Below are 20,552 nucleotides of genomic sequence, written 5' to 3'. Positions count from 1 at the left end.
TTTGTACAAGAGGACAAGATATTTATAAGTCCTAAAATCTTTTTCATTATGGGTGTAAGAATAAAAATGAAGGGTGTAGATTGAATGTAATGGTATAATTATCTAAAAATAAAATTAAGGTTTGAGAAAAAATGTCCTCGCTGAAGAGAAAAGGGAGAGTCAGAATGGAATAAATTATCTGATATAAAAGAGGCCTGAAAAAGATTTTACAGTGATTGGTAAAATGAAAGAAGCAGGAAGGGGAGAACATGAACCTTTCTTTCAAATTGACTCAACAAAAAGATAATATACACATTTATTTGGGTATAGAAATCTTTCTTATGGCACAGAAGAGTAAGAAAGGACGAAGATAAGAAAAGAAGATAGGAAGGGAGTTTGGGGCGTCTAAAGATCAAAAGTAAAACATGTTTGAGAATGGACAGGATAAAAAGGAGAAAGAGAGAGGGATAAACAAGGCAACAGTGGGATGGTGGGAAATATATGGTTGGTAACCATTGCTGTGAAAAAAAAAATGATGTTAAGTATCTCTAATAAACACTTCATTTTTTCAAACTTTGTATTCAAATAGGAAACTGAGTCAAATTTAGAAAATTAACAGTTCCTTAATTGATAAATGATCAAAGGATATGAATGAACAAGCAGTTATCAGAAAAAAGTAATCAAATAAATTAATAATCATAAAATTCTTTAAATCATCATTGAAGTGAGAAATGCAAATTGAAACAACTCTGAGGGTCTACTCAGGTTAAATATTACTACAAAAGGGATAATAACTAAGTGGAGAGGTTATGAGGAATTTGGGACACCCCTATCGGTGGGTTTGTGAACTGATTTAACCATTCTGGAGAGCAATTTGGAACTGCACTCAAATAGTGTATATCCCTTTGATACAATGAAATTACAACTAGATTTATTTCCCAAAGAGATCACAAGAAAGGGAAAAGGAACTACATGTGCAAAATTATTAATGGCCACTCTTTTTAGGGTAGCAAAATATTGGAAATTGAGCAGATGTTTATCATTTTGGGAATGATTAAACAAGTTATGGTATAAGAATACAATGGAATATTATTGTACAATAGGAAATAATGAACAGACAGGTTTCAGGAAAAAAAAACTTGGAAAGACTATTACAAACAGTTGTAAAGTGAAATTGAGAGAAACAGGAAAACAATGTACATAGTATCAGAAATATTGTATAATAAATAACTATGAGTGATTCAGCTCTTCTCAGGAATGCATTAATCCAAGACAAGTACAGGGGACTCACAAAGGAAAATGCTATCCCTATCTAAATGAAAAACAAAACAAAACTAACAACTGATGGTCTCTGAATGCAGAATGACACACTTTTTTTTCATTTACTTTATCATTTATCTTTTTATTACCTTTTGATCTCTTTCTGCTTGTACAACTGCCCATAGTTTGGAAATGTGGTGTAATATGTGTATTCATAGGACATGTATAAACAATATCAAATTGCCTAGCATTTTAGAAAGAGATAAAGGGAAGGAGGGAATAAAAATGTGGAACTCAGAATCTTGTTAAATAATATTAAAAACTGCATTGACATGTAATTGGGAAAAAACACTATTAAAATAATTGTAGACAATATAAAATATTTGGTTTCTACATGCCAAGACAAACCCAGAAAATATATAGACATAACTGTAAAATATTTTCACACAAAATCAGATCTAAACAAGTGGAAATTATATCAATTCTTCATATGTAGCATGAATACATATAATACAATATGATGAATATATATTATAATATATAATACATATAATAAATGACAATTTTATCTAAATTTATTTATTTGAAAATTTATTTTGTAGAGCTAAAAATAATAATAAAATTCATTTGGGAGAATAAATGGTCAAGAACATGAAGAGATTTAATTAAAAGAAATGCCACAATAGGTAGCCTAGCCTTACGGATCCAAAACTTTATTATAAAATAGTGGTCATCAAAGATATCTGATACTTCCTAAGAAATAAATAGTGAATGAATTTAATGACTTAGTTACACAAGACATAGTAGTAAATGATTATAGTAATCTACCCTTTGACAAACGCAGACCTCAGCTTCTGGGATGAGAACTTGGTATTTGAGAAAATCTTCTGAAAAAATTATTAAAATAGTAAGGCAGTAAAGAGACATAAACCAATATGTCACACACTATACCAAGATAAGATAAAAATGGGACATGATTTATACATAAAGAGTGATACCCTAATAAGGAAAATGAGGAAAAGTTTACCTGTGAGATGTATGTAGATAAAAAAGAATTTATAATCCAGCAAGAGAGAGAACATAATGAAATGCTCAATGGAAACTTTTGATTATGTCAAGTTAAAAACGTTTTCCACAAACACAATCAATGCAGCTCAGTTTAGAGAGAAAGCAGAAAACACAGAAAGCCTTTCCCCCCAACAAATATCTCTAAAAGAGACTTCATTTCTTAAATATGGTAGAGAACTGCATCATTTTTTTTTAAAGAATACAAGTCATTCCTCAACTGATAAATGGTCAAAGGATACAGACTGGCAAATTTCAGCTGAAGAAAACAAAGCTCTCTAAATGCATATGAAGAAATGCTCTAAACATGTTTGATTAGAAAATAATAATTAAAACAACTCTGAGGTACCACCTTATACATATCATATTAACTAATATGACAAAAAAAAGGAAAATGATAAAGGGATGTGTGAAAATTGAAACACTATCCAACATTTCTGGAGAACCATCTAGAAATATGCCTAAAGGACAATCAAGCTGCATAACATTTGATCCAGGATTGTTACTGAGATTAATATCTCAAAGAGATTATAAAAAAGGGAAAAGGACCTATATATGCAAAAATATTTATAGCAGTCCTTTTCATGATGGAAAAATATTGTAAGTTGAGAGCGTACTCATAAATTGGGGAAAAGCTGAACAAGCTATGGTATATGGATGTAATTAAGTTTATGTGCAAATGACAAACAAGCAAATTTCAGGGGAAAAAAAAAAACTTAGAAAGAGATACATGATGGATGCTCAGTGAAGTGACCAGAACAAGAAGAACACTGAACACATTAATAGAAACATTGTGTGAGGATCAACTGTGATAGATTTAGCTCTTTTTACCAGCAAATCATCTAATACAAGTACAAAGGACTCATGATGGAAAATGCTATCCATATTCAAGGAAAGAACCATGTTGTCTGAGTGAAAAGCAAAACATAGCATTTTCATTTTTTTCATGGTTTTTTCCTTTTGTTCTGTTTCATTTTTCACAAGAAAACTAATGTTGATATGTTTAATATTATTACATATACACAACCTACTGAATTACTTACTATCATGGGGAGGGAAAAGGAAGAAGATGGGAAAATATGGAGGGAGGGAGAAAAATGTGAAATTCAATATCTTATACAAATGAATGTAGAAAATTACATTTACCTATACTTTAAAAAATAGTATTTACAGAAAAGGTATTGTTATCAATTATCACTCTTTTGATAGAGTTTATTGTTTTTATCCATTGTAATGAAAAATAGAACAAAGAAAGTATATCAGTGTACAAATATTGTTTGCCTTGCAAAGAAACATATACTTTGGTTTAAAATTAATACAGCATCAAATGAAGGGGAGGTAAGCCTATAAATAATATTGCTAATAAGTCAACAAGAAGCAGTCAAGGTAAAAATGTTTACAGAAAATCTTGGTCTAAAATTTCCTAAAATTTAGAGTATTCTGATAGAATTTATATTACTTTATCAATGATAACATAATCAATGATAACATAACTTAATTGAATTCTAATATCGCAGTCCCAGATATGATATAGAGCAAATGGAAATGATACTAATCATGATGAAGTCAAAAATAAGCCAGTCCACTTAAATAATGGAAAAAAATGTCTCTGGAGGCAAAACAACTTTGAGATAATTGAAATATCATTCTTCAAAATAGCTGAAAGAGGAGGAAGATTTTTTGCATGTGTATATATTTTTTATTATTATAGCTTTTTATTGACAAAACATATGCATGGGTAATTTCTCAAGAGGGGCCCTTGCAAAAACTTCTGCTCCAACCTTTCACTTCCTTCCCTCCACTCCCTTCTCTAGATGGCAGGTACTCCCATACATGTTAAATATGTTAAAGTATATGTTAAATACAATATATGTACCAGATTTATACAGTAATCTCACTATACAAGAAAAATCAGATTTAGCAGAAGGTAAAATAACCTGGGAAGAAAAACAAAAATGCAAGCAATCAATAACAGAAAAAGTGTAAATGCTATGTTGTGGTCCACACTCATTTACCAGTGTTCTTTCACTGAGTGTAGCTAGTTCTGTTCATTACTGATCAATTGAAACTGATTTGGATCCTCTCATTGTTGAAGATAGCCACTTCCATCTGAATTGATCCTCATATAGTACTGTTGTTGACGTGTACAATGATCTCCTGGTTCTGCTTATATCATTTAGCATCAGGTCATGTAAGTCTCTCCAAGCCTCTCTGTATCTATCCTGCTTGTCATTTCTTACAAAACAGAACAATAATATTCCATAACATTCATATAACACAACGTACTCAACCATTCTCCAGTTGATGGACATCCATTCAATTTCTAGTTTCTAGCCACTACAAAAAGGGCTGTCACGAACATTTTTGCACATACAGGTCCCTTTTCCACCTTTAAGATCTCTTTGGGATATAAGCCCAGTAGTAACACTGCTGGATCAAAGGGTATGCACAGTTTGACAATTTTTTAAGTATAGTTTCAAATTGCTAGCCAGTATGGTTGGATCTGTTCACAACTCCACCAACAATGCATCAGTGTTCCAGTTTCCCCACATCCCCTCCAATATTTATTATTATCTTTTCCTGTCATCTTAGCCAATCTGAGAGGTGTGTAGTGGTATCTCAGCATTATCTTAATTTGCATTTCTTTGATTAATAATGATTTGGAAGACCTTTTTATAAGGGTAGAAATAGTTTCAATTGCATCATCTGAAAATTGTCTGTTCATATCTTTTGACCATTTATCAATTGGAGAATGGCTTGATTTTTTATAAATTAGAATTAATTGTCTATATATTTTGGAAATGAGGCATTTGTCAGAACCTTTAACTGTAAAAAATGTTTTCCCAGTTTATTGTTTTCCTTCTAATCTTGTCTGAATTAGTTTTGTTTGTACAGAAGCTTTTTAACTTGATATAATTAAAATTTTCTATTATATGTTCAATAATAATCTTTAGTTCTTCTTTGGTCACAAATTCCTGAGGAGGAAGATTTTTTTTCCCTCAAATAACTTTTTTTTTATAATAACTTTTTATTGACAAAACCCATGCTAGGGTCATTTTTTACAACATCATCCCTTGCACTCACTTCTGTTCTGATTTTTCCCCTCCCTCCCTCCATCCCCTCCCCTAGATGGCAAGCAATCCTATATATGTTCAATATGTTGCAGTCTATCCTAGATACAATATATGTATGCAGAACTGAACAGTTCTCTTGTTACACAGGAAGAATTGGATTCAGAAGGTAAAAATAACCTGGGAAGAAAAATAAAAATGCAAACAATTTACATTCATTTCCCAGTGTCCTTTCTTTGGGTGTAGCTGCTTCTATCTATCATTGATCAATTGAAACTGAGTTAGATCTTCTCTTTGTCGAAGAAATCCACTTCCATCAGAATACATCCTCATACAGTATTGTTATTGAAATGTACAATGATCTGGTTCTGCTCATTTCACTTAGCATCAGTTCATGTAAGTCTCTCCAAGCCTCTCTGTATTCATCCTGCTGGTCATTTCTTACAGCACTATAATATTCCATAACATTCATATACCACAATTTACCCAACCATTCTCCAATTGATGGGCATCCATTCAATTTCCAGTTTCTAGCCACTACAAACAGGGCTGCTACAATAATTTTACTCATATAGGTCCCTTTCCCTTCTTGAGTATTTCTTTGGAATATAAGCCCAGAAGTAACACTGCTGGATCAAAGGGTATGCACAGTTTGATAACTTTTTGGGCATAATTCCAGATTGCTCTCCAGAATGGTTGGATTCGTTCACAACTCCACCAACAATGCATCAGTGTCCCAATTTTCCCGCATCCCCTCCAACATTAATCATTATTTTTGAGGAGGAAGATTTTTAAAAACAAAAGAAAAATCATGAAAAATTTGTCAGAGCACTTCTGGGGGCAGAGCCAAGCTGGTGGAGAAGACATACTTTTCTTTCTGACCTTCTCCTACAACACTCAGACTAATTAGTAAATCTGGTTTCTGAATTAGTTCTGGACCAGCAGAATCCACGGATATTGGAAGTGCAACAAATTACCAGCAGAAGGTAATTTTGATGATAAGCAGAAAAGGTCTCTTTAAATTGGAAATAGAGGGAGGCAGGCCATGCACAAACAGGATGAGCAAAAATACCAGTGCAGAAAACACAGAGGCCCAGGATAGTGAAGACTCTGCATGATGGAATTTCTACAGGAAGGAACCTAAAGCAGTGTTGGCTACTCTGCCTCGGATGCAAGCCAGTAGATCAGCAGAGAAGTTATAAAACATCCAACACAAACACAAAAGGTACATAGTGAATCCTGAAGAATCTCACAGGACCTGGCCATGCCCACCCAGCACTAGAAGACAATAAAAACTGACTCAATGCAGCCAGCACTGACTCACCCAGCATAGCCACAACTGCTTATAAAGCTAGGAAAATCTTCCCTTCCCTAAAAGCTGACCTTAACTTAAAAAAAAAAAAAAGATGTCAGGAAATACAAAATTAGTATTTTTAATGGTAAATGTGAATGGGGTGAACTCTCCCAAAACCTTAGCAGATAGCAGACTGCATTGAAAACCAAAATCCTACAATATGTTTTTTACAAGAAAAAAACATTTAAAGCAGAGATACATACAGAGTAAAGTTAAAAGACTGGAACAGAATCTATTATGCCTCAGATAAAGTAAAAAAGCAGTTGTATCCTTCCTGATCTCAGATAAAGTAAAAGCAAAAATTGATCTAATTAAAAGAGATAAGGAATGAAAGTATATCTTGATAAAAGGTACCATAGATAATGAAGCAATATCAATATTAAACACATGCATCAAGTGGTGTAGCATGGAAATTCATGAAGAAAAAATTAAAAGAGATTTGCAAGAAGAAATAGACAGAAAAACAATAATAGTGGGAGATCTCAACCTTGCTCTCTTAGAACTAAATAAATCAATCCCCAAAATAAATAAAAATAATAAAATAAAAAAGAAGATGAAAGATAAATAGAATGCTAGACAATTTTAGTATGATAGATCTATGGAGAAAATTGAATGGAGACAGTAAACAGTACACTTTCTTCTCAGCAACTCATGGAACTATACAAAAATTGACAATGTATTGGGACATAAAGACCTCAAAATCAAATGCCAAAAGGCAGAAATAGTAAATGCATTTTTTTTTCAGATCACAATGCAATAAAAATTACACCGAATAAAGAGCCAGGGGAAAATAGACCAAAAAGAAATTGGAAACTAAATAATCTCATCCTAAAGAATGAATGGGTGAAACAGCAAATCATAGACACAATCTATAATTTCATCTAAGAGAATGACAATAATGAGACAATGTACCAAAACTTGTGAGATATAGCCTAAGTGGTAATAAGGGAAATGTTATATCTCTAGATGCTTACTTGTATAAATAGAAAAAGAGAAGGTCAATGAATTCAGCTTGCAACTAAAAAAAAAAAAAAAACTAGAAAAAAGAACAATAAAAAAAAACTAAATACCAAACTTGAAATTCTAAAAATAAAAAGAGAGATTAATAAAATTGAAAGTAAAAAAAAATATTATTGAAATAATAAATAAAATGAAGATTGGTTTTATGAAAAATCCAACAAAACAGATAAAACTTTAGATAATTTGACTAGAAAAAGGAAAGAGGAAAATCAAAGTGTTAGTCTCTAAAATGAAAAGGGAGAACTTTCCACCAATGAAAGGAAATTAGAGCAATAATTAGGAGTTATTTTCCCCAACTTTATGCTAATAAATTTCTTAACCTAAGTAAAATGGAGAAATATCTACAAAAATGTAGATTGCCCAGATTAACAGAAGAGGAAATAAATTACTTAAATAGTCCCATCACAGCAAAAGAAATAGAAAAAGCTAATCAATCACCTCCTTAAGAAAAAATCTCCAGGAGCAGATGGATTTAAATGTGAATTCTACAAAACATTTAAAGAACAATCAACTCCAATACTATATAAACTATTTGAAAAAAATATGTAATGAAGGACTGCTACCAAATTTCTTTTTGACACAGACATGGTACTGATACCTTAACCAGGTAGGAAAAAAATAGAGAAAGAGAATTATAGACCAATCTTCCTAATGAATAGTGATGCAAAAATTTTTAAGTAAAATATTAACAAAAAGATTACAGGAAATCTGCATCCAGTTAATACACCATGATCAAGTAGGATTTATACCAAGAATGCAGGGCTGATTCAATATTAGGAAAACTATTAGCATAATTGATTGTATCAATAACCAAATTAATATAAAACAATAAGATCATCCCAATAGATGCAGAAAAAGCATTTGATAAAATCCAACACCTATTCTTATTAAAAACATTAGAGAGTAGGGGAATAAATGGACTTTTTCTTGAAATAGTCAGTGACATCTATTGAAAACCATCAGTAAGCATCATATGTAATGATGATAAACTAGAACCATTCCCAATAAAATTAGGAGTGAAACAAGATTGCCCACTATCACCATTACTATTCAAAATTGTATTAGCCATTCTAGTTTTGGCAAAAAGAGAAGAAAAAGAGATAAAAGAATTAGAGTAGGTAATGAGGAAACCAAATTATCACTCTTTTCAGATAATATGATAGTATACTTAGAGAACCCCAGATAGTCAATTAAAAAGCTATTAGAAATAACCCACAACTTTAGCAAAGTTGCAGGATACAAAATAAATCCACATAAATAATCAGCATTTTTATACATCACTAACAAAATCCAACAGCAAGTGATTCAAAGACACATTCCATTTTAAATTAATACTGATAGGATAAAATATTTGGGAATCTATCTACAAAGGGAGGGCAGGAAATATATGAACAAAAGTACAAAACACATTCCAAGCAAATAAAGTCATATCTAAGCACCTAGAAAAATATCAAGTGCCCTTTGTTAAGTCTTTGGTGCTTGCTACACCAATCATACTTCCAAGAACCTATTTTATTGACCTAGAAAAATAATAACAACATTCATCTGAAAGAACAAAAGGTCAAATATTTCAAGTGAATTAATGGAAAGAAAAGCAAATGAATATAGCATAGCTGTATCAGATAGAAAACTGTATTTTAAAGCAGCTGTCATCAAAACCATTGGTTTTGTCTAAGAAATAGAGCAGTTGATAAGTGGAATAGATTAGGTTCACAGAAAAAAATCACCAATGACTATAACAATCAAGTATTTGACAAAACAAATAACCCCAGCTTTTGGGATTAGAATTCAGTATTTGACAAAACTGCTGGGAAACCTGGAAGCTACTATGGCAGAAACTAGGCATTGACCGATATGTAACACTATATTCCAATATAAGGTGAAAATGGGATCATGATCTAGACATAAAGAATGATATCCCAAATAAATTAGATGAGCATAGGATAATTTTTCTCTCAGATCTGTGAAGGAGGAAGGAATTTGTGACCAAAGAAGAATTAGAGATCATTATTGATCACAAAAGAGATAATTTTTTTATTAAGTTAAAAAGTTTTTGTACAAACAAAACTAAAGCAGACAAGATTATAAGGGAAACAACAAACTGGGAAAACATTTTTTACATTTTAATTTTATGAAAAAGTCTTCATTTGTAAAAAATATATATAGGAAATTGACTCAAATTTATAATAGTTCAAGCCATACTCCGATTGGTAAATGATCAAAGTATATGAACAGACAATTTTAAGTTGAAGAAATTGAAGTCATTTTTAGTCATATGAAAAGGTGTTTCAAATCTCTATTGATCAGAGAAATGCAAATTAATACAATGTAGAGATACCACTACATACCTGTGAGATTGGCTAAGATGACTGGAATCAATAATGACCAATGTTGGAGGGGATACGAGAAAACTGGGACATAGATACATTTTTGGTTGAACTGTGATAGGATCCAACCATTCTGGAAAGCAATTTGGAACTATGCTCAAAAAGTTATCAAACTGTGCATCCCTTTGGAGTCAGCAGTGTTTCTATTGGGATTATATCCCAAAGAGATCTTAAAGAAGGAAAAGAGACCCATATGTGCAAAAATGTTTCTGGCAGTCCTTTTTATAGTGGCAAGAAACTGGAAACTGAGTGGATGTCCATTAAATTGGAGAATGACTGGATAAATTATGGTATATGAATGTTACGAACTATTATTTCTGTAAGAAACTACCAGCATGATTTCAGAGAGCCTTGGAGAGACTTATATGAACTGATGCTAAGTTAAATGAGTAGAACCAGGAGATCATTTTACATGGCAAAATAATATTGTAGCATGATCAATTCTGATTGATGGACCTGACTCTCTTCAACAATGAGATGATTCAAACCAGTTTCACTTGTTCAGTGATGAAGAGAGACATCCTCTTCCAGAGAGAGAACCATGGGTAATGAGTGTGGACCACAACATAACATTCTCACTCTCTACTTTGTTGTTTGCTTGCATTTTGTTTTCTTTCTCAGTTTTTTTCCCTTGCTTTTTGATCTGATTTTTCTTATGTATAAATATGTATACATATATTGGATTTAACAGATATTTTAACATATTTAACATGTATTGGACTACCTTTCAGATAGTGGAGAGGTTGGGGAAGGATGGGAAAATTTTGAACAAATGGTTTTTCAAGGGTCAATGTTGAAAAATTTCTCATGCATACATTTTGTGAATAAAAAGCTTTAGAAAACGAAAAGAAAAGAAAAATCACTTATGTGATTATTAGAGAAAAATAAATCATCTAGAAGATTAAAAAATACCATACAGGCATATACTTACTTTTTGTAAAATTTACAGTGCCCATAAATCAATAATATCCTTCATCAGAATAAGACAAGGGCACAGGCTGACTTATCTAAGAAACATTATATAGGAAAAAAATTCTGGAATCAAGAAATATAGATTTTCAAATAGAATGAACTCCCCTTCCACATCATACATAGCATATTTCCATAACTACACTAAGTACTTAATAAATATGGCAAGAAAATTTATCACCAAAGTATACTTGTTTTGTGATATTGTGAATCATAATGATATTTTATGATATAATAACAATAGAGTGGGGGAAAAGAGAACATAGACAAAAGATACAGAAACTGAAAGAATCTTAATTAGGTAGAAATTGTATGAGAACCAGTAGTGAGAGAGAAAAAGAAAAAGAGTGGTTATGATGATTGTGAAGAGATTTAGAATAATAAGAACTGGGAAAAACCCATTGAATTTCATGAACAGTAATTTATTGCTAACATTTTTATGAACAATTTATGTGGGCAGGTGAGGGGGTGAAGATTGAATCCAGATTGCAAGGTGATCAAGAGAACCATGGCAAAAAAGTGGAGACATTTACCATAGATGACTTTTACAATCAGAAATGAAGCAGTTGAGAGGTATGGGTACAATAGCTGAAGATAGTAAAAAGGTATAGAGAGAAGTTCTTTGTAGATTTGTCCTGAAACCATTTGGGAATCTAATGAAATTTATGAACCTAGAATACAAAAAAATGTTCTAAATATATAAAAATATTTTGTTGGTATTTAATCATTTCAGTTATGTTTAACTCTGCTCTCATTTGAGGTTTTCTTGGAAAAAATATTGTTGTGCCTTGCCATTTCTTTCTCCAGCTCATTTTACAGATGAGGAGCTAAAGGCCAATCAGGTTAAATGACTGTTTCAGGAACACACAACTAGTAATTGTCTGAGACCAGATTTAAACTCACAAAGAGAAGACTTTTTGACTTCAGGCCTACCTAGACACCTTATAGTGGATTATTAAAAAACAAAACAAAACAATAACAACTAACAAGAAACTTACAATGGCAAGGAAAAGCCAGTCTCATTTTCTCCATGTAATACATGCACACATATAGATATAGGTCTGTATAATTTTAGAAAAGAAGATTATAAATCCAGTTTAAGAACTCTTGCCTAAAATAATCCCAAAATATTTAAGTTAGAAAATGCCATCCCTGTTCATTGAGAAACTATTGAGACTGAATGTGGATAGAAGCATATACTTTTCACTGTTTTTTTTCTTATATTTTTCCCTTTTGTTCTGATTTTTCTTTCACCAACATGACTAAGAAATATTTTAAAATTATTGTACACATATGACCTGTATTAGATTGGTTTTTGTCTTGCATGAATTGAGAGACAAGGGAGAAAGTAAAAAAAGTAGTTATGCAACTCAAAATTGTATGAAAATAAATGTTGAAAACTGTCATTACATGTATTTTGACACTATTAAAACTAAAAAAAAATAAATTCCCATCTTGTTAAACATTTTTAAAGGAGTGTTGAGGGGACTTGAACATGTTTGTACTTAGATCAGAATTAGTCATTGGATTATGTATTTGTGAGAGTATATATGAGAATAAATGTAAGAATGTTGCCTATGAGAAGGTTATAAAGATTGAATTCACTATTTCAAGTGTGTTGTTTATGTTTTACTGTTTAAAAGTAAAAGTAATGAAATATATATAGTTTAAGAGATTAACTAGAGAACATGTTCATTAGCATGTGTTATTAATATCAGAACATTGTGTGTGTGTTTACCAAGAGTTTGATCACTTTGAGTAAGCAGATACCTTTTTCACTTTTATTAAATCTTAAGATTATTTATGCAAAATCTTGGAATGAACCTAACCATCATGAATGAATAAAGACTGAATTTGGGTTAATAACAACATTTAAAAAACAACAAAAACCCTCATAACTATTAATAAATGAATTAATTAAGATTTTGTTTCTAATTCTACTGTGATGTCTAAGTATTTATTATTACTTAAGATCTTTTACTCTCCCTGGAACTGTCATTCTGGGAAAACATTGCCTAAAGCTGGGCTGCTGCTCTAACTATACAATTGATATATACCAACAAATTTCAAGCATATTTTCTCATACTGTCTTGGCAGCAGAGATTGAATAGACAGAGGAGGTATCAGTTCAAACTAAGAGTTATAACTAAAAGTAGAAATACATGCACAATCTGAATTGATTATTTTTTTCTAAATACTTACTTCTTACTTATAAGCATTATTCTCAGTTTATCACAATTAGTCCATCACATGTTTCTTATTCTAGTGTCTATTTAATATAATTTTGTTTGAACAAAAATGTTGTTTTGATCTTTAAGTAAAGCTGTTACCAATAGAATAAGGTCATATTTGAGGCAAAAAGGACTTGCTTAAGATCACTCAGGTTTAAAGAGTCTATATAAAAATCTAATTCCTTTAGAACTAATAAATACTATTTTAGGCAATTTGATATAATGGAAAAAGCACTCAAGTAATCTTAGGCAAGTCACTTCCCATCCTGGGAACTTAACCCCTTTGGATTTTTTCATGTGTATTTGTGAGTGTATGTGTGTTTAGATATCCTCACATATATGTACACATGCATTTTTTAAAAAATCACTTAAGACCAAACATTGCTCAAAGTGATAAAGTCCATGCATTTAAATGCTAACTTTAAATGAGTAAAATAAGTTACACTTTAGGGATTCTTATATTTTAATATTTAAAATTGTCCAAGAGGAAAAATATATTTTTTAAATAAAACATGAATCTAGAGGATGATGGCTGGCAAATATCCTCTCTCCCACTCATCCCCAAGCAAAAGGAAGCAGATGCTATCCTAGAGGGACCTCTCAATGATACTGAATAATTTCAACTCTCAAGTTTTCCTTGGGATTATAGTCATGTAAGATAGTGGGTAGAGTTCTGGATTTAGAGGCAGAATGTATTGAATAGGAATCTTAAGTCTTCACTAAGGGTGTGGCTTTCAACAAGTCCACTAATTTCTCTCAACCTCAGTTTACACATCATTACAATGAGTATAATAAAAGTGACTATTTCACAAGGTTTGGGAGAAGATCCAGTGAGACAGTGTATATAAAAAATAAAACTTAAAGCACTGTATAAATGCTAAGAATTATCATCATCCTGAAGTTTTGCTCCATTTGTGAATATTTCCCAGATTAATCCATTAGAATGCCAACATCAGAGCTAAGATATACTTTTCAGAGGTATAACTTTAACAATATCTTTAATTCAACAAGATTGGGAAAGGGAAAGGAAAGGGGATTTTTAAAAAAAGTCCAAGTTGAATTCTCAAAGACTTCAGAGTATTCCTATGTCAGTAGACAAGTAACAAGTACAGTCCCCAAGATAAGAGAACCCTGAAGCCTTATCAGCAGATTTCTATCTGCATGGATAGTCATGTTTCCTTTTGCTCTGAAATTACTAATTTCCCAACTGTCGAAAGAAAGCAGTCTTAGACTATGTACCCCAGTTTCTGGTGTGTACACAGATCAGATTAATATAGAAAGCATTGGCACATCACAAGTTGTGATCAGGCCAACATGAGGTTTGGGCTTCCAGCCCAGTAACACTAAATTCCAGTAGGCAAGAGAGAAGAACAGCTGGCAGCTGTTATGGTCCTATGCAACCCACCTCCCTTTGCTCTCCAAGGAAAAAAACAGGCCTCCCACTCTTGGGACAGCAGTTGCTATCATAGCTCTCATAGCCTGTCAGAGAGGCACATCTGGAAAAAAGGAAATTCTCAGCTGGGTTTTTCTCTCTCAGTGACAGCCAGAAACTGTCAGGTAAGAGTAGAAGAGAGGTCTCAAAAGTATTGAAAAGACTCAGTTGAAACTGAACTTTGTTTAAATCCATATTTTATAGCTCATGTAGGCACACTGACATTTGGGAAATCCCCTATTCAGCAGAAGGATTGATCATGGACTTTGAATGTAATAGAGCTATTGTATTGTAGGTTTCAAATGCTTACTTCACCTTTTCTAAGTTTTTGGACTATTGGAACTGAAGAAATGATCCCCATTGGTGAATTTTCAGTTTGAATTTGTCACACATTTAAAGGGGAATAGAAATGTGTGTGATTAATAAGCAAGAGTGAATATATCAAATACAGACACTTCTTCAGTATCCATTTTTGCTCTGTTGGGGGAAATAATTATAAAACTGAGCATACAAACACTCCTGAACCACATGACTTGAAATATCTCTTTCTGTTCTAAGATTTTGTAATTTTATGCTAGAAATGTTTATTGTCCCTTCATTAATGTAGTTAGTCATTCTTATGTCTCTGTCCTTAGACATTTTTTCCCCTTTTCTAACCCAGCTTTGAAATAGGTGTTCATTCATTTCAAAATATTGTTAAGAAGAAATGAAAAAAATCTTCTCTGCCAAGGATTCATGGCAGTTAATTAGACATCCATGCAAGTCACTCAAGATCCAAGAATCTCTGAAAGATTGACTTCTATTTTTGAATATCTTCACATCTGTGTTTGTCCAAAGTCCCATAGGTTAGAAGCCTAGGCTATGTCCCTGAACTCTCAACTAACAACATCAATCTTTCAGATAAATGCTATGAATAGCTAATATCCTTGGAGAGATATATCATTAGTCAACTTTTCATTTCTCTATATTTGCATAAACACATTTATAGAGAGATGTACTTACATATATTTCTATGTTGTTACATATGTGTGTATACACATATTTATATGTATATGTATGTGTATATACATATACACATTCTTTTTGTTTTAAAGAAATGAACAAGTTTTACTTAATCTGTTACAATGTGTCTCTCTTAAGGAATTCTATATGTACCTCACTGAGTGAATCTTTTGGACAAAATCAATGTCACAAAAAATTCCTAAGGTTTCTTTTGCAACAGAGGTCATCTTGATATAGTGTTGGTAGCATTGGTTTGCAGTTATTGTAGTCTAACATTTTTAGTAACTTTATTTCATACAAAGCTGGCTTTGTTGTGAATATTGATTTTATTGGAGAAGCATAAATTCAAGTGTCTTCAGAAAAAATATTTATCTCTAGTTCTAGAAATGTACATTTTCTAAAATGTTCAGTTCTCAGAAGAAAAGAATCGTGTGGGTGATATTAAGAGTGGCACAGTTTTATATTACTTTATAGTTTCCTGCAGGGACCCCTCTCTATAGTTCTGTGACACAGGAGTTACAAATATCAACTCCATTTCATAGGAATGGTGTAAACAAATTAAGTGACTTATTCAGTATCACACAGTTCCATTTATATTCATGAACATTGGAATAAGAGAAAATGGGATATGAAGAAATATATAAATTATAGACAATATATCTAAATAGTTACTGGTGGTTACAAATATTGATTGAATTTTCTGTGTTAAAGTGAGGGGGCTATTTATTTAAAAGCACAGCAAATTTGATAATTCAGTACAATATTTCTGAAACATGACTGAGCTTAACTTTTTTAAGGTTTTAGGGGCCAAATTATAATCAACTCTGAAAAAGAAGCTTAGATTTTATATTATACACAGTTCTGAAGATATATTGTTTTTTTGTTTGTTTGTTTGTTTTTGTTTTTTTGCATTTTTAAATAAAGTTTCCAAATTTGACCCAGGAGCAATATTTTGTCAAACTGTACTTAGCCTGACATCTTATTTTTAACCCACATTTTTCTACCTCATAGAATTGATAGAAAAATCATATAATTTTATACTGTACTTTCCATTTAAGACATCTAACCTGGCCAAGATGGCAGAGAAGGCACACATGACTTTCTAAGTTCCTCTCATGCCCTCATGACCAACTGTTAAATTCAGCCTCAAAAATAGCATTGACTGGTAAAACCCATGAAGTTTAAAGGCACAACAACTTATCAGCCTAAAATAATCTGGAAGACTGCCAGGAAAGATTTGTCCTGAGGGGCCAGAAACAGACCAGTGAGAGACTAGTGTCCAGAGCCAACCAGGGGCAGGCATGACCTCTGTGGCTACAGACAACTCTCCCATAGGCTAACTGCTCTGCCTTAATTCTAAAACAGTAAACCAGCAGAGAAATTAAAGCCAAAAACAGAGGGTACTCTCTAAAAAATGCCAAAACCTAACAAGATCTGGCTATAACCACCTAAACCCAGAAGGGACTCAGCTCAGACTGTAACACAATCCTGTGGCCACATCCTGCAGTATGGGGCTTTTATGGGGGCAGTTACAAATCTGCATGGCAGAGGGTCACAGACTGGGGCAGTCTCTAATCTGCACAGTGTGGGGTTTGGCCTGGGACAATAGAATTTTCACAGCCAACTGTGCTTCCCTGGGCTGAGATACTTCCTGTCCATGTGGGACTATTCACTGGTCAGCCATTAATACCCACAGCCCCACAGCAGGCTTTGGCCTAAGGTAGTGACACTTTCACTTTCCAGCTTCTAGCCCCACGGAAGTCCTTAACTTGAACGGCAGGGTTCTTTGCAGGGGATTTCTGCAGCTCCACAGTGCAGGGCTGAGTTACTTCCAGGGAACTCTTTCCTATAACACTCCATAACTCACGGCTCTTTGTAGCCGGTTGGCAGAAGAGCTACCCATCCATACACCTATCCTTGTTCTGCAGAGAAAGCTGGTAATCTCCTGGCCCTGAAGGCAGACCCTAGAGGCTTTAACAAAATGAGTAAAAAAATCAAAAGTTAATCTATAGCTTCTATACAGAAAGAGATCAGGTTTTCAACCCTGAGGAGACTAATAGCAGACAGAGTCCAGACACTTGTTGGTCCCCAACACAAAAGAGCCTCCTAGAAGAGACTATTAAAAACCTTAAAAGAGAACTAGAAGAAAAATGGGGAAAGGATAGAGAAGCTATGCAAGAGAGCAACAACTTCCTGAAATATAAATTAGAAAAAGTAAAAAACTCCCAAGAAGTGCAATGAAACAGAATGTATGAATTGGAAAAGGTTAAGAATTCCCAAGAAAGTAGGATTTGTAAACTGGAAAAAGAAAATAACCCACTAAAAAAAATTAGTGAAATGGGAAAAAAATTCCATAGAACAAAACAACTCATTAAAAAACTCAATGAGACATATAGAAAAAGAAGTAAAAAAAGCTAATGAAGAAAATAACTCACTAAAAATCAGAACTGAACAAATATAAATGACTGAATCATTGAGACATCAAGAATCAGTCAAGCCAAACCAAAAAAAAAAAAAAAATGAAAGATGAGAAAAACATGTCAAATATTTACTTGGAAAAATAACAGACCTGGAAAATAGATCTAGGAGAGATAACCTGAGGATCATTGGACTACCGAAAATTATGATATAAAAAGAGCCTAGATACTATGGTCCAGGAAATCATAAAAGAGAACTGCCCAGAAGTAATAGAACCAGAAGGTAAAATAGGCATTGAAAGAATTCCTGGAACTCCTTCTGAAAAAAACCTTAAAATAAAAACTCCAAGGAATATTGTGGCCAAATTTCAGAACTATCAGATTAAAGAAAAAATATTACAAGCAGCGAGGAAAAAAAAAGCAAATACCAAAGTGCAACAATTAGGGTCACTCGACATCTGGCTGCATCCACCTTAAAGAATCAAAGGGCCTGGAATCTGATATTCTGAAAGGCAAAGGAACTTGGAATGCATGCAGCCAAGAATAAACTATTCAGCATTTTTTTTTTATGGAAGAAGATGGACATTTAATAAAACAGAGGAATTCCATTTGTTTCTAAGGGAAAAAAAAAAAAAAAACAGATTTAAACAAAAAATTTGATCTCCAACCATAGGACTCAAGAGAAACAGAAAAAAGTAAAAGGAACTCCTGAGAACTGTATTTTTGTTGTGGATATACATAAAAACCACATGTATAATTTGATTTTACTGATACAACATAAAAAGGGAAGTAGAAATGGAAAGGGGATAGTATCAGAAAAATGGAAAATGGGAGATAAAAAGAAGGAAACTATGTCCCACAATGAGACAAAGAAAAGCTATCCTATCTGAGGGAACTTAGGGAGAGGGAGGAACATTGTGTGAATCTTACTCTCATCAGAGTTTATTCAAAGAGAAAATAATTGACATATTTGTTTTGCAGAGAATCTTCTCTCACCACATTAAAAAGTGGGAGAGGAAAAGGGAAAAGGAAAAAGAGTAATAAGGGAAGGATAAAAGAAAGGGCAAGGGATTCAAAGGGAGGAGGGAAGGATCCTAAAGAGGGAGAGCTGTGTGACACAAGTGGGGCCCATAAGTTTAATACTAGGGAAGGGAGTAAGGAGGTAGGCGGGGGGGGGGAGGGGCAAGAAAAAGAAAAGCACAACTCGGGGACATTATGGTGGCAGGAAATAGAGAATTAGTAATTTTAACCATAAATGTGAATGAGATGAAATCTCCCATTATGCAGAGGAGGATAGCAGACTGGATCACCAGCCAGAACCCTACAATATGTTGTTTTAAGGAAACACATTTAAAGCAGGGAGATACATAGAGTAAAGGTAAAAGGCTGGAGCAGAATCTATTATGTTTCAGGTGAAGTAAAAAAAGCAGGGGTAGCATAGCCATTCTTATCTCAGATCAAGCAAAAACAAAAAACTGATCTAATTAAAAGAGATAAGGAAGGAAAGTTTATCTTGCTAAAGGGTACTATAGACAATGAAGCAATATCAATATTAAACATATATGCACCAAATGATATAGCATTTAACTGCCTAAAGGAGAAGTTAAGAGAGTTGCAAGAAGAAATAGACAGCAAAACTATAATAGTGGGAGTTCTCAATCTTGAACTTTCAGAATTAGATAAATCAAACCACAAAAAAAATAAGAAAGAAATTAAAGAGGTAAATAGAATATTAGAAAAATTAGGTATGATAGATTCTTGGAGAAAACTGAATGGTGACAGAAAGGAGTAAACTTTCGACTCAGCAGTTCATGGAACTTATACAAAAATTGACCATATATTAAGACATAAAGACCTCAAAATTAAATGCAGGAAGGCAGAAATAATAAATGCTTTCTTTTCAGATCATGATGCAATAAAAACTACATTCAATAAAAAGTTAGGGGTAAATAGACCAAAAAGTAATTGGAAACTAAATAATCTCATCTTAAAGAATGATTGGATGAAACAGCAAATTATAGACACAATTAATAATTTCACTCAAGATAAAGACAATGATGAGACATCATACCAAATTTTGTGGGATGGAGCCAAAGCAGTAATAAGGGGAAATTTTATATCCTTTGAGGCTTACTTGAATAAAATAGAGAAAGAGAAGATCAATGAATTGGGCTTGCAATTTAAAAAGCTAGAAAAAGACCAAATTCAAACCCCCTAATCAATTACTAAACTTGAAATTCTAAAATTAAAAGGAAAAACTAATAATATTGAAAGTAAAAAAAAAAATTTGCACTAATAAATAAAACTAAGAATTGGTTTTATGAAAAAAACCAATAAAATTGATAAACCTTTGGTAAATCTGATT

This window comes from Antechinus flavipes, chromosome 3, assembly GCF_016432865.1.
Source record: "Antechinus flavipes isolate AdamAnt ecotype Samford, QLD, Australia chromosome 3, AdamAnt_v2, whole genome shotgun sequence".
In the NCBI taxonomy this organism is placed as follows: Eukaryota; Metazoa; Chordata; class Mammalia; order Dasyuromorphia; family Dasyuridae; genus Antechinus; species Antechinus flavipes.
The sequence above is the reverse complement of the archived record's forward strand: the minus strand, read 5'-3'. Positions refer to the sequence as shown.